This window comes from Sarcophilus harrisii, chromosome 2, assembly GCF_902635505.1.
Source record: "Sarcophilus harrisii chromosome 2, mSarHar1.11, whole genome shotgun sequence".
Lineage (NCBI taxonomy): Eukaryota > Metazoa > Chordata > Mammalia > Dasyuromorphia > Dasyuridae > Sarcophilus > Sarcophilus harrisii.
Genome location: NC_045427.1, coordinates 480053686 through 480067553, shown reverse-complemented (window position 1 = coordinate 480067553; position 13868 = coordinate 480053686). Strand labels below are relative to the sequence as shown.

Sequence of the window (13868 nt, the reverse complement as noted above, 5' to 3'; positions counted from 1 at the left end):
AAAAAGCCTTGATCACCGGGACGACTCTGTGTTGTGATGGGGCTGCAGAGGCTTAGACCACTGACCGACTCTTGCCTTCAAGGGGCCATTGCATTCCTTGGAGGAAAACGACAAGAACGAATTTAAGTAAATTGTATCCGAGGAAGGATTTGTATTTATGTCTTTCTGAGTCAAGGTCTGGTGCATCACTTAGCAGCTCCTGTTTGTGGTAAATGCAACTCGCAGGATAGAATGCTGGGCCTGGAATCGGGAAACATGAGCACAAACATGACCTCAGACCCACTAGCTGTGTGACCCTGGGCAAGTCACTTAGCCCCGTCTGCCTCAGTTTCCTCATCTGTAAAATGAACTGGAGAAGGAAATGTCAAACCACTCCAGGATCCAAGAAAACCCCAAATGGGATCGTGAAATCAGATTCGGCTGAATAACAATAAAGGGGGAGTAGGGTGGGAGAATCATTAGGAATCTGAAGGAATCAGGATGGATTTTCTGTAGGATCCACTATCCCACCAGTTACTAATTCCTCTTTGATTCACTCCCCCTAGCCCATCACTTGAAAGGGCCTGTTGATTCTTCTCTAGACAATATCTCATATTCACTCCTCCAAAGTCACAATTCTCCTTCAGTCTCATTGTCTTGAACTATTGCAATTCAACCCCTCATGTCTCTCTTCTCCAAACCATGCTGCATCCTCACTGCCAAAGTGATATTTCTAAAGCCAGGCCTGAGCATGTTCCTTCAGAATTCAAGTCCATCTCCTACCCTGATCATCCTCTTTGAATAAGCCATAAATGAATTTTCATCTCCATTTTACAGCTAAGGAAACTGAAGCTTAGAGAAATCATTGTGGTTCTCCTGTTTATACCTTAAAGTTTCTGTCTCTCTACCTACCCTCAAGGTTAAAGTGATTGCTGGCCTTAATAACTAATAAGGTTCCTTTTTATATTTAACCTACATTATTTTCATATTTCATGAATATTTCATAAATATTCTATGAATACATAGATTTTTGAATGATATATGAAGATCCTCTTGCAATCCACCACCAGAAGCAGCTTGGAATCCCTGTAGAACATTGCTGACCTATCCCTGCAGAACATTGCTGATCTATTTCATTAAGTTTAGCAAACATTTATTAAGTATTTACTATGTTCTAGGTTCTAAGAATACAAACAAACAAACCAGTCCTTGCCCTCAAGAAATATACATTCTACTGGAAATGTTTCAATAGCTTGACATTTACATAGCACTTTAAAATTTTAAAACATTTTATATTATTTTATCTAAGTCTCACAACAACCAGATGTAATGTAGCTATTACAACAGTTTTATTCCAATTTTCTGCATCAGGAAACTGAAGCTCTTTAGTTTTCTTATTAATACTTCACATGACTTCACATGTCTAACAAGTCTCATATTGCTTGCCTGAAGTGGAGAGAGAGGGAGAGAAATTAGAGTTCAAAATTAAAAAATAAAAATAAAAGAATATTTTTAAAAAATAAAAATAAATCTCAAATAAGAACATAATATCAAAAAAAAAAAAAAAAAGAAAGAAAGAAAGAAAGAAAACCTGGAAAATTTGACTTCAAATCCTATCTAAACTCCTTACTAACTGTGTAACCCTGGGCAAGTTACTTAATCTGCCTCAATTTGCTCATCTGTAAAATCGAAGCTTGTAGTGGCACCTACCTTGCAGGGTTGTTGTGAGGATGCAGTGAAATAATATTTGTAAAGCCCTTTGCAAATCTTAAAAGAGCTACATAAATGCTAGTTATTATCTAGTAAGATCTATTAAGAGTAAAAGCAGAATTATTCCCCATATCCCTTCTTGATTTAAGTCCAGCTTTCATCCCACTATACCCAGATTCCACTTGAATTTTTCTTTGGTGATTATCTTTCTGGAGTTGACAGATAACTAGCCAACTGTAGACATTTTACTTTAATTCTTGTTCTCAGAGCTTTGTTGATTCAGAATCCCAGTCCCAGTAGAGAGCAAGAGGGAAGAGAGAGGCAAAGAAAGAGAGATAAACACACAGGTGTCCCTCTGCTGGAATTTATAGTAACAACAAAAGGTTTGAGCCTCTCCTAATAATTTTTTGTTACTAAAGATTCCACATTCCTGATGTCCAGAATTTGCCTAATTACTATGTGGTGTGTGCATTTGAATTAGTAGAAGAATATCTAGATTCTAGATTCTGATGAATTTTAAATTTTATCAGTATTTGTCTAGAGGATGTCTGTGGTATGGAAGGGGGAATTAGATTTGAATGTCTCTTGGCATTTTCTCTAGCTGTCTAACACAACTCTCTCTGCCTCATTCCCATAAAATGAGGGGGTGAATACACTAGAAAATCTATCTTTTAAATCCCCTTCTAATTTTAATATCTTATGGTTCGATACTTTAATTCCTTAGCCCTCCTTGGGGAAATATTTATAAATGATTTAACTTCCATTATCATTCCAGGAAAAGTGTTATTTTCACACCTGAGGGTAAAAACACCATCTCTTCTACAACATCACTCTTTTGCTCGGATGACCTAATTCTTTCCTTGAAATACTTATACGAGTGCTTGCATTTCACCTCCTGGCTTCTGGAGTTACTAATTTGACTCTTCTCTTTCTGAAACCCAAAGGAGTTGTTTACAGGTGACTGATTGTTCAACTAATCTGTAAAGTAATGTCCTGCTCTTCCTCTACACTTAATCTCTTAATCAACAAATATTTCACTTGCTGACTAATTAATGTATCTAAAGTTTATTAAATGTGCTCAGGGCTGCAAAGGATATAGAGCTATGTAATACATAAGACTGAAAGCTGATTCTTAAGCAGTGAGTACCTGGCCTTTTCCTGGAGGAAAGCAAACAGAATGATGAAAGGATTCAAAACAATGTAATATGAAAATCAACTGTTGGAATTGGGGATATTTTAGCCCAGGAAGGAGATTTTTTTTTTTTAATTTTGCCCCAATTGCATGAAAAAACAATTTTTAACATTCATTTTTAAAAGTTTTGAGTTCTAAATTCCCTGCTTCCCTCCCACCTCTTACCCCTCTTTAAAATAGCAAGTAATTTGATACAGGTTATACATATGCAGTTATGCAAAACATCTCTATATTATGTCATATTGTATTAGACAGACCCCTAAAAATGCATGGAAAAAGTAATATATTTTGATCTGCATTCAGATGCCATCAGTTTTTTCTCTAGAAGTAGAAAGCATTTTTTACAAGTCCCTAGGAATTGTCTTAGATCTCTTTGTATTGCTGGGAATAGCTAAGTTATTCATAGTTGATCATCATACAGTCTACTGTTACTATATACAATGTTCTCTTGGTTCTGCTCACTTCACTTTGCATCAATTTATATCTTTTTCTAAAAGCATTCTGCTCATCATGTAGCACAATAGTATTGCACCCCAATCATATACCACAATTTGTTCAACTATTTCCAAATTGATGGGCATCCTCTGAATTTCCAATTCTTTGCTACCACAAAAATAACTGCTATAAATATTTTTGAACATATAGGTCCTTTTCCACTAAAAAAAAAATCTCTTTGTTATACAGACCTACAAATATTATTGCTGGGACAAAGGGTATGCACAATTTTATAGCCTTTTGGAAGTAGTTCCATATTGTTTTTCAGAATGGTTAGATCAGCTCACACCTCCCCTAACAGTGCATTTGTGTCCCAATTTTCACACATTCCCTCCAACATTTGTAATTTTCCTTTTCTCTTATATTCTCCAATCTTATATAGGTGTGAAGTGGTACCTGAGAGTTATTTTAATTTGCATTTCTCTAATCAATAATGATTTAAAGTATTTTTTCAAATAGTTATAGATAGCTTTGATTTCGTCATCTAAACAATGCTTATTGATATCCTTTGAACTTTTATCAATGTATTTTTAGAAAATTGACTCTGTTCTCTATGTATTTGAGAAATGAAGCCTTTACCAAAGAAATTTACTAAAATTTCCTCCAGTTTTCTGCTTTTCTTCTGATTTTTGGCTGCATTTGATTTTTTTTTTTTTTTTTTTTTACAGAACCTAATTTAATATAATTGAAATTATTCCTTTTATATCTTGTAATGCCGTCAATCTCTTGTCTGGTCATAAATTCTTCCCTTATCCTTTACAGATCTATTCTATTGCTATTCTATGCCCCCCTAATTTACTTATGTTATCACTTCTTATGTCTAAATCATTTATCCATTTTGACCTTATTTTGATTTATACTGTGAGTTGTTGGTCTATACCTAGTTTCTACCAAACTATTATTTGGTTTTTCCAGCAATTTTTGTCAAATACTTAGTTCTTGTTGCAAAAAGTGGAATCTTTGTGTTTATCAAATACCAAATTATTATAATCATTATCTCAAAGTACCTTGAACAAGATTTATTTATTTAAAGTATCCACAGTAGAATGAGTACTAGAAATGGTGTCAGAAAAAAATGAGTTCAATTTTACCTGATCTTTGTGATATATTACTGTAATTTTTCTAGTATTTAATTTAAAATTTTTTGCATTAATATTCATTAGAGAAATTGGTCTATAGTTTTCTTTTCCTGTTTTAGGTATCAACACCATATTTGTGTCATAAAAGCAATTTGCTAGGACCGGGAGAAGATTTTTATAGGAAAAAACAACTTTGTTGTGTCCAGTGAGTGGCTCTTGTTTTAAACAATTTGACTTATTCATTAGCATGTAATTCGTTAAAGGCAAAATGTTTTTTGTTTTGCTGTTTTGTCTTTGTATTTTCAGTGCCTCACATTTTTTTTAACCAGATCTATGATTTTGATTTAGGAAACTGTAGGTGAGGACTTCCCCTGATAGATAGGTCTGAACCTTCTCTGTATCTTAATTTTTAATTATAGTATTTTATTTTTCCATATACACACAAAGATAGTTTTCAACATTCATCTTTGCCAAACTTTGTGTTCCTAATTTTTGTCCCTCTCTAGCCCCTCCTTTCCCATCCCCTTCCAAGATGGCAAGCAATCTGATATTAAACGTGTATAATTCTTCCACATATATCTTCTCTGTATTTTATAGTCTTTTTAGAGAGTTACCTGAATGTCAAATTAAAATAGAAATTGGGGGTCATTAAATAGTACTAAGTGTTCAGGACTGGGGATAGGAAGAAAAGACATAATGACTTAGAAAACATTGACGTGTTTTATTGCATTTTTATTTGTTTTGTTAGATGTTTCTCAAATATATTGTCTGTGACTGTGATAGAACTTGGTCCAGATCCATCTAATCCCAATGCCAACTATCCTGCCACTATTTTGTTTTCAGTTATTTTTCAGTCATGACTGACTCTTCTTTGGCATTTTCTTGGCAAAGACACTGGAGTGGTTTGCCATTTTCTTCTCTGGCTCATTTTACAGATGAGGCAAACAGTGAAGTGACTTGTCAAAAGTCATATGGCCAACAAGTATCTGAAGCCATATTTGAACTCAGGAAGATGGGTCTTCCAGTCACCAGACCCAGCACTTTATCCACTTTGTTACCTAAGTATCCTTCCACTCTACCACATTACTTTTTGTCTTCTTGCTTTGGTCAAAATGGTGTATGAATGCTGGTAGAATTGTCTTCATCCTGTCTCTGTCTCTCCTATCTATCTAAATATTCTTTTCCAATCCGACAACCAACACCCTAGTTTATGAGGCAAAAAGAGTTCTAGTCTTGAGTCCTGAAGTTGAACTTTTGCCTTTGGCATTCATTAGCTGTCTGAGTTCTTTGTAAATCTTCAAGGATTTTATAAATATGTTATCAAAGCCTTTATCTCTTACCTGTGCAACAATCACCTTGTAACTCATTGATCCCTTTCCAGTGTAACTTGCATAGAACATTGGCATTCATCTTCACAACTCTACTCAGAAAGTTCCACTGTCTGTAGGATAAAGTCCAAACTCCTTAACATGGAATTCAAAGACCTCGGTTCAAATTTACTTTTTCAGTCAGATCTCCTATTACTCAAATGGATCTTACTTACTATCACTTGTACATACCTGGAATCTTCCAACCTCATGCCTATAGTTCATTCATGTTGTTCCCTAGGTCTAGAATGCTTTGTCTCTCCCTCAAATCATGGCCTGTTGAAATTCTGCCCATTCCCCCTTCTTCCCCCCCCCAACCTCTCTAAATCCCAACATTTTGTTCTTCTGTGCTTAGATTTTGCCTTGTGTTTTAGTCATTTGTGCTTAGGTTCTCTCACTAGATTGTAAGCTCCTTGAAGGCAGAGACTGTATTTTATTCATCTTTAGTACATTGTTCACTGCCTAGCATGGTGGCCCATAACATATATCATGGGGGCATTTGATATTTTGTTGAATGAATGAACAAACAAATGAATGAATTCAGGGATTGGTGGATGGATATGATTTTGTATAAGGGATTATTGTTATTATAACAGGGACATGCATGTAATGTAACAAGGACTATAAACTGAATAGTCAGCTGGAGGAAGCTAGAGGAAGGAAATGTTATCATGGTCAAAAGACTATGCTGACTGAGCTCAGAGGAAAGGCATGTCAGGAAAAACATCTTTTTCCTGTAATAATCATGGCCAGCTGTGGCTTCCCCAGCCCATTCCTCCTGATTCTTAAGCATTAGACACCAATCAGAGAACTAGATAACCTCAGTGGTTATCTAGTGCAATTTGTGCAGAGAAGGAATCCTCTCCTTTCTTTCCCATACCTGACAAGTGGTCAAGGAGGGGAAACCTGCACCCTGAATAGGCAACCCCAACTACTTTTGAACAACTTTCATTATTAGACATTAAGCCTCAGTTCCCCTCTTTGCATCATCTACTCCTTGCTCTGATTCCTCCCTTTGGACCAAACAGAACACAGCTAATCCCTTCTCCCTGAAACAGCCCTTGAAGACAGTCATGTGCTCCACAAGTCTTTTTTCCTTTAGGCTAATCATCCTCAAATTGTCAAATTGATCATGCATGGATTCTAGGTCCTATACCATCCTGGTTTGTCTTCCCCAGTATATTTTCTAGCTTATCAATGACCTTCTTGTGTCCATAACAGAACACAATACTCCAGATAGGGGTTGAAGAGGACAGAACATACTGGGATTAGGACTTCTGTTCCTGGAAAATGTAGCTCAAGACCCTATTAATTTTTTTGACTTCCAGAGCATACTACAGAATTTGATTTCTATTGAGCTTGCTGTTGTTAGTCAGTCATTTTTCAGTCATGTCCAACTCTTTGTGACCCCATTTACGGTTTTCTTGGCAAAGATACTGTAGTATTTTTTGCATTTCCTTCTCGGGCTCATTTTAGAGATGAGGAAACTGAGGCAGAGTTAGGTGACTTGCCCAGGATCACACAGCTAGTAAGTGTCTGATCTGATCTGGAGTATGGAAGGTGAGTCTTGCCTTCTCCAGTCCTGGTATTCTATTTTCTGTGCCATCTAGCTTGCAATAAAACTCTCAGATCTTTGTCCATTCATGCAGCCCTCATCTTATATGCATGAAGTTCATATTTTTGTACCCAAGCACAACACTTTCCATTGAGACCTACTGAATTTCCTCTTTAGCCTCTCAGGATCTAGTTTGATTCTGATTCTATCACCCATGTGTTAGTTAACCTCCTAGCTTTGTTTTTTTTCAGCAGATCTGGTAAATATATATCATCCTGATCTTTTATCCAAGTCACTGACAAAAATGTTAAACCTCACAGGACCAATATTGATCTCTGGGTTCTCTACTAGAGACCTTCTAGGTAGAGACAGCTAGATTGCCTAGCTAGGTGGTCTAGTGCATAGAGTTCTGGACCAGAATCAGAGAGACCCGAGATCAGACCTCAGATCTCTAATATGTGTTCCTAGTAAGTCACTTAATCTCTGCCTCTCTTAGTTTTCCCAACTGTAAAATGGGGGTGGTAATAGCACCTGCCTCTCAGAGTTATAGTGAAGATCAAATAAAATATTTGCAAAGTGCTTCGCACAGTGGAAGCAATATAAATTCCAGTGACAATGATATTGACAAAAATCAGTATTGCCATTTAATTAATCCTGAATCCTGATTGCATCATCATCTAATCTAAATCTCTGTCTTCTCTGTAAGAATGATGTGAGAGGGGCACCTAGGTGGTACAGTGGATAGAGTGCCAGCACTGAAGTCAGGAGGACCTGAGTTCAAATCTAGTTTCAGACACTTAAAAATTCCTAGCTGTGTGACCCTGGACAAATCACTTAACCCCAATTGCCTCCACCAAAAAAAAAAAAAAAAAAAAAAAAAAGAATCATGTGAGATACTTTGTCAAAACCATATAAAAATCTAGGTAAATAATATCCAAAGCATTCCCTTCATCATGTTTGGTAATCCTATAAAGGAAAGAAATAAATTCTGGTTATCCCTTCTACATTGTGATTTTGCAGTTTTGAGATATTAAGGACTGACATAGGAAATTAAATGGGATTTTTGAGGGAGTTTTGCAGAAGCTGCAGGTGACACAGGAAGGCCAGCAGATGATACAGAAAAAGTTTAGAAACTCAAAAATGCATAAAATATATGTATGATATAACAACCTAAATTTTATATTATAGTACTATAAACATACCATAAGAGAAAAAGAAAAAATTTAGACTTCTTCTTTAATATGAATGTATAGTGTTCTCTGTTTGGTTTTTTTAAGGTCTCTGGGCAGCCTTTTTTCAGTTCAGTAATCACCATAAGGACAGCCAGGTGTTAAAGTCCAAATCCTTTATTGTCTCCTTTAAAATTTTGTCTCCTTGCCTAGGGGCTGGTTAGCTTTCTTATAGTCCAGATTCTTTATTATCTCCTTCCTGAGGCTGGGCAGCTTTCTGGACAGCCTTTCAGACCAGTCTTGATCTCAGTGGAGAAACGCAGGAGAGGCTGCCACCAGTGGCCTGACTGAAGTTGGAATGAATGTCTGTCCTTGGTTCCCAGAGCTTGAGCTGTGCTTGTCTTCTCTGCCCTCTGAAAGCTTCTCCTCTGTGTCTATAGTCTTGATCTCAGTGGAGAAACGCAGGAGAGGCTGCCACCAGTGGCATTACTGAAGTTGGAATGAATGTCTGTCCTTGGTTCCCAGAGCTTGAGCTGTGCTTGTCTTCTCTGCCCTCTGAAAGCTTCTCCTCTGTGTCTCTCAGTCTCTGCTTATATGCTCCACACTGAGTATAAACCAATCATTATATTACTAGGAAACCATTATTTCTTGTAAGATTAAATTAATCATACTGAACCATGCTATACTAGATAACCATTGTCTCATCAATTCTATTTAGTACCTTGTAAGCATCCTTGTTTCAAGTTTAGAGTTCTGGCCCATTACATGAAGGGAAGGCCAAAGATCTTGACTCAGATTTCCCAGATCCCAGGGGCACCATTCCCCTGACTCCCATGATGTGGAAGGGATAACTTATTCTACCACAACCTGTTTCTGATGAAGCCATGTTGCCTCTTTGTAATCACTGCTTCCCTTTTTTAGGGATTCAGTTCATTTGGCTCTTTTAATGACATGATTTACAATTTTCCAAGTCGTCCAAGTCAAACTGGTTTATAGACCTTCTTTTCTTCTTTTTTTTCTTTTTTTCTTCTATTCTTTTTTTTTTTTTTTTTAATCAGGACACTTGGCCCTTTTTATTTCTTGTGTAACTCTCCTGTTTTCCATGTCATTTTACATATCAATAACAGTGACTCAGCAGTTCCTGGTTCTTTGAGCAAGAGAAGATTTGATTCTTCTGGATCAGGTGACTTAAATTCATCCTGGGTTGAAGGTGTACTGTTTCTATCTTTCTTGACTTACTTATCTGGAATGTCAACTCCCTGTTAGTCATTTTTATCTTGTCACTTCCAGCATAAAGGTCATTCTCTTTTGCAGAGAAAATAAAAATAAAATAAGGATTGAACATCTCTACCTTTTCTCAGCTATTCTTATTCCATCTGCCTCAAGAAAAGGTCTTTGTCATTCTCTGATTCTTATCCCACCCCCAGAATTTTTTCCAAATCAGGGGAAAAAAAACTTTTGATGGCCTTTCCCTTCCCTTGACAACTTAAGCTCATTATGAGCTTAAACTTTCCTAAGAGTTTTATAGAATCATATACACATACCTATACACACATATACATGTACATAAATATACATACACACATATAGCTATCATTTATACAGGCTCTGATTTCAGTTTCTCAACTTACACTGACTAACATATTGGGTCCTTCGGGGAGCATCTGGCTACCTCCCCACACTGCTGTAGGGTTCCAGGACTAACTCAAGGGATTATGAGGTTCTTCTAATGCTACTATTCACAAATCCCCATCCAATCCCCACTACCACTACTATTGATTATCCAGTTACTACTACTTCCTTAATAACATCTAAACAGTAATTAGTACTCTAGTATAATTTTGACCAGATCCTAGCTCTTCGACATCACTTATAGGCAATTAATATCAGCTTTTTCACAGTTCATTTTTGGGCTCCTTATAGCCAATAGAAAAGCAAGCTCTCTTGCTTGCAAGGCCCATTGTCTTTGTGACCAGAATAATTTACTACTGGATAGGGTAAAACAAGTAAAACAAGTCACATCTTTGGGCTGATTTCTCACTAAATTTGGTTGCGGCAAGTTTATAAGGTAATAATAACCTAACCTATTTCATCTCCTGTACACATTCTGGGAAAGAATGAAATACACCAAAGACAGAAAAACAGCAGCACCATGAAGGGTTCAAGACCTTTCTTCTACCTACAACAGTTCATCTTCATCTTCATTCAAAAACCATCAAGAAAAGAGAAAGATCAAATTCCTCTGTTGAAGTCATTTGTAGGTACTAGCTCAGAAACCAAATAAAAGACTTTTCATCACTATTGACTAAGTGTTAGAAAGTTAGAATACCTGCATGTTCTCTAAAGGGCAGGATTTTTTGTTATATGTTTGCTGAAGCAGGTTAACTGATCTCACATATGGACAGAATACACATTGTACATTTTTAAAGAACTAGGCTTCTGTTGGTCATTTCCCCCATTAAATGTATATTTCTTTTAAAAATCTAAAATAGCTGATGAATTTCCTGTGTCTCTTCAGACTAATCTTATGTTTCTTCCTTAAAGGAACTATTTTCTTTTCAACTTTCAGAATTTCATTCTTGAGCAACTCTTATTTCTCCTCGGCTGATTTTTGCTTGAAGCATTTTAGTCTGGGATGCTACCTAATTTTTTATGAATTCTCTGAAGCTTGCTTTTTCCAAATCTAGAATGTATATTAACTGTCCAGATTTCCTCTCTTCTTATCACAAACTTTAAGATGGAATGGTCAATTTTACCTAATGTTTGTACAAGTCTTTCCAGGTTTTTCTGAAATCTGCCTGTTCATCATTTCTTATGGAATAATAACAATTCTAATATTATATTAATATAATACAGCTTGTTCAGCCATCTCTAATTGATAGGTATCAGTTTAATATTTTTCTATCACAGAAAGGATTTCTATAAATATTTTTGCACATATAGATCCTTTTTCCTTTTTTATGATCTCTTCGGGAAATAGATCCAGTGATGGGATTTTAGTTCAAAAGGTAGGACAATTTGGATATCCTTTGAACATAGTTCCAAATGTCTTTCCAGAATGGTGGGATCAATTCACAACTCCACCCACAATGCATTAGGGTCCCAATTTTCTCAAATTCTCTTCTACATTAATCTTTTTCTTTTCTAATATATTAGCCAATCTGATAGGTGTGAGGTGGTATTATTGTTTTAAGTTTCATTTCTCTGATTAAAAGAGCACTTTTTCATATAACTACAGATAGCTTTGGTTTCTTCATGTGAAAACTGCCTGCTCCTATCCTTTATCTATTTTCTATTTTAACTGTTTGTGTATATTAGTCCCTCTTTGAGCCAATACTGATGAGAATAATCAAATAATGTCCTTCATCCACTCTCCCATTTTCTCCACTCTAATATATGTTTCATGCCTCTTCATGTGAAATAATGAACCTCTACTTCTTCCTTCTTTCTATATCTAGTGTATTCCTCTCTCATCCCTAATTGTTTTAATATCATTGCCTCAAATTCACTTTATACCCATATATTCTATCTATATTCCTTCTAGCTGTACTATTAGTGATCCAATTTCTAAGAATTATAATTATCATCTTTCCATATAGGGATATAAACAGTTTAGCTCTATTGAATTTTCTTTGTTTTCTTTCCCCTTTTTACCTGTTTATGCTTCTCTTGGGTCTTAATATTGAAGGTAAAAATTTTAAATTCTGGTTTTCTCTTTATGAAAATTTGAAATCTTTCTATTTCATTGAATGACAATTGTATAATTTTTCTGGTTAGATAATTCTTGGTTGTAGTCCTAGCTCCTTTGCCCTCTGGAATATCATGTTCCATGATTTCTAATCTCTTAATGTATCTTTATTCTTTAATGAATTGCTTCTTTCTGGTCACTTACAGTATTTTTTCTTTGATCTGATAGCCCTGAATTTTGGATATAAGGTTACTTGGAGCTTTTATTTTTTGATCTCTTTACTGAGATGATTGTTGGATTCTTTCAATACCTGTTTCCAGGATATCAGGTCATTTGCCTTGATTATTTTTTGAAAGAAGTTGTTCAGGTTCTCCTTTTAATTATAGCTTTCAGGTAGTCCAAAGATTCTGACATTATCTCCCTTGGATTTTTCCAATGAGGCATTTTACATTTTCTTTTATTTTTTCATTCTTTTGAATTTATTTGATTGATTCTTGATGTTTCATAGAGTCATTTGCCCAATTCTAACTTTTAAATAGTTACTTTCCTCGATTAGCTTTTGTATTTTCTTTTCTATTTAGTTCTATTTATACTTTTTAAAGAGTCATTTTCTTTAATGAATTTTTGTAACTCCTTTTCCATTTGTCTAATTCTGCTTTTTAAGCTATTGTTTTCTTTCTCCAATTGGTTGACTTTTTTCTTCATAATTCTCTTGCATCACTCTCATTTCTTTCCCCAATTTTTCTTCTATCTCTTTTATGTGATTTTTAAACTCCTTTTTTAAGCTCTTCACTGAGTTCTTTCTGAGTTTGAGACCACTTCCAATTTTTCTTTGGGGTTTTCCCTGAAGTGTTTTGACATTGTTGTCCTCTTCTGAGTTTGTGTCTTGATCTTCTCTGTCACCATAACTTTCTATAGTCAAGTTCTTTTTGTTGTGTGTGGTTTTTTTTTTGTTTTGTTTTGTTTTGTTTTTTTGGTCATATTTCATGACTCATAGCCAGACAGCACTACCTGAAGCATACTGATATTCAAAAGATGGGCACAGAAGGCCATCTCTTTTGGCTTTTTTCCTTTCTTCTAAATTTGAGTTCTGCTACCAGGGCCTAATCTATTACAGTGGAGAAGATGGGAAGGTGGATGAGGGGCATTATTTGAACCTTATTCTCATCAGTATTGGCTCAAAGAGGGAATAATATATACAATCAGTTAAAATGGAAATCTGTCTTATTTAACAAGGAAATAGGAGGGGAGAAGATTAAGTAAAGGAGGAAGGGGAACACTGACAGAAGAGGACAGACTGAGTTAGGTGTGGATATAAGCAAAACACTGGTGAGGAGGAAAAGAGTGAAAGGAGAAAGAAGAGAAACAGGAGGAAAACTAGGATGGAGGTAAATACAGTTAGTAAGCATAACAGCATAACCAGCCTGTCTCAGGCTTCTTGCGTTAGGAAGAGGGGGTGCTGCCCTGATGTTACCTTGAGCCTCACAAGGATCCTCATGTCTAGTGCTGTGCTTGGGGGGTGCAGGATGATTAGTGCTGTTGGAGGCAGAGGGCTCTGATGGCTTACCTGATGCTCAGCCAGTGTCCTAGTGGTGGTGTCTGGGGTTTGCTAAGGCCACAGGGCTGTTTCTGTT

General features: G+C 35.9%; 1 protein-coding gene across 2 annotated transcripts in view; it reads left to right on the top strand.

The window, feature by feature from the left end:
- KYAT1 (kynurenine aminotransferase 1) overlaps window positions 1-13868 on the top strand; it is a 52572-nt gene that overhangs the window by 737 nt on the left and 37967 nt on the right. The gene's annotated exons all lie outside the window — the stretch shown is intronic.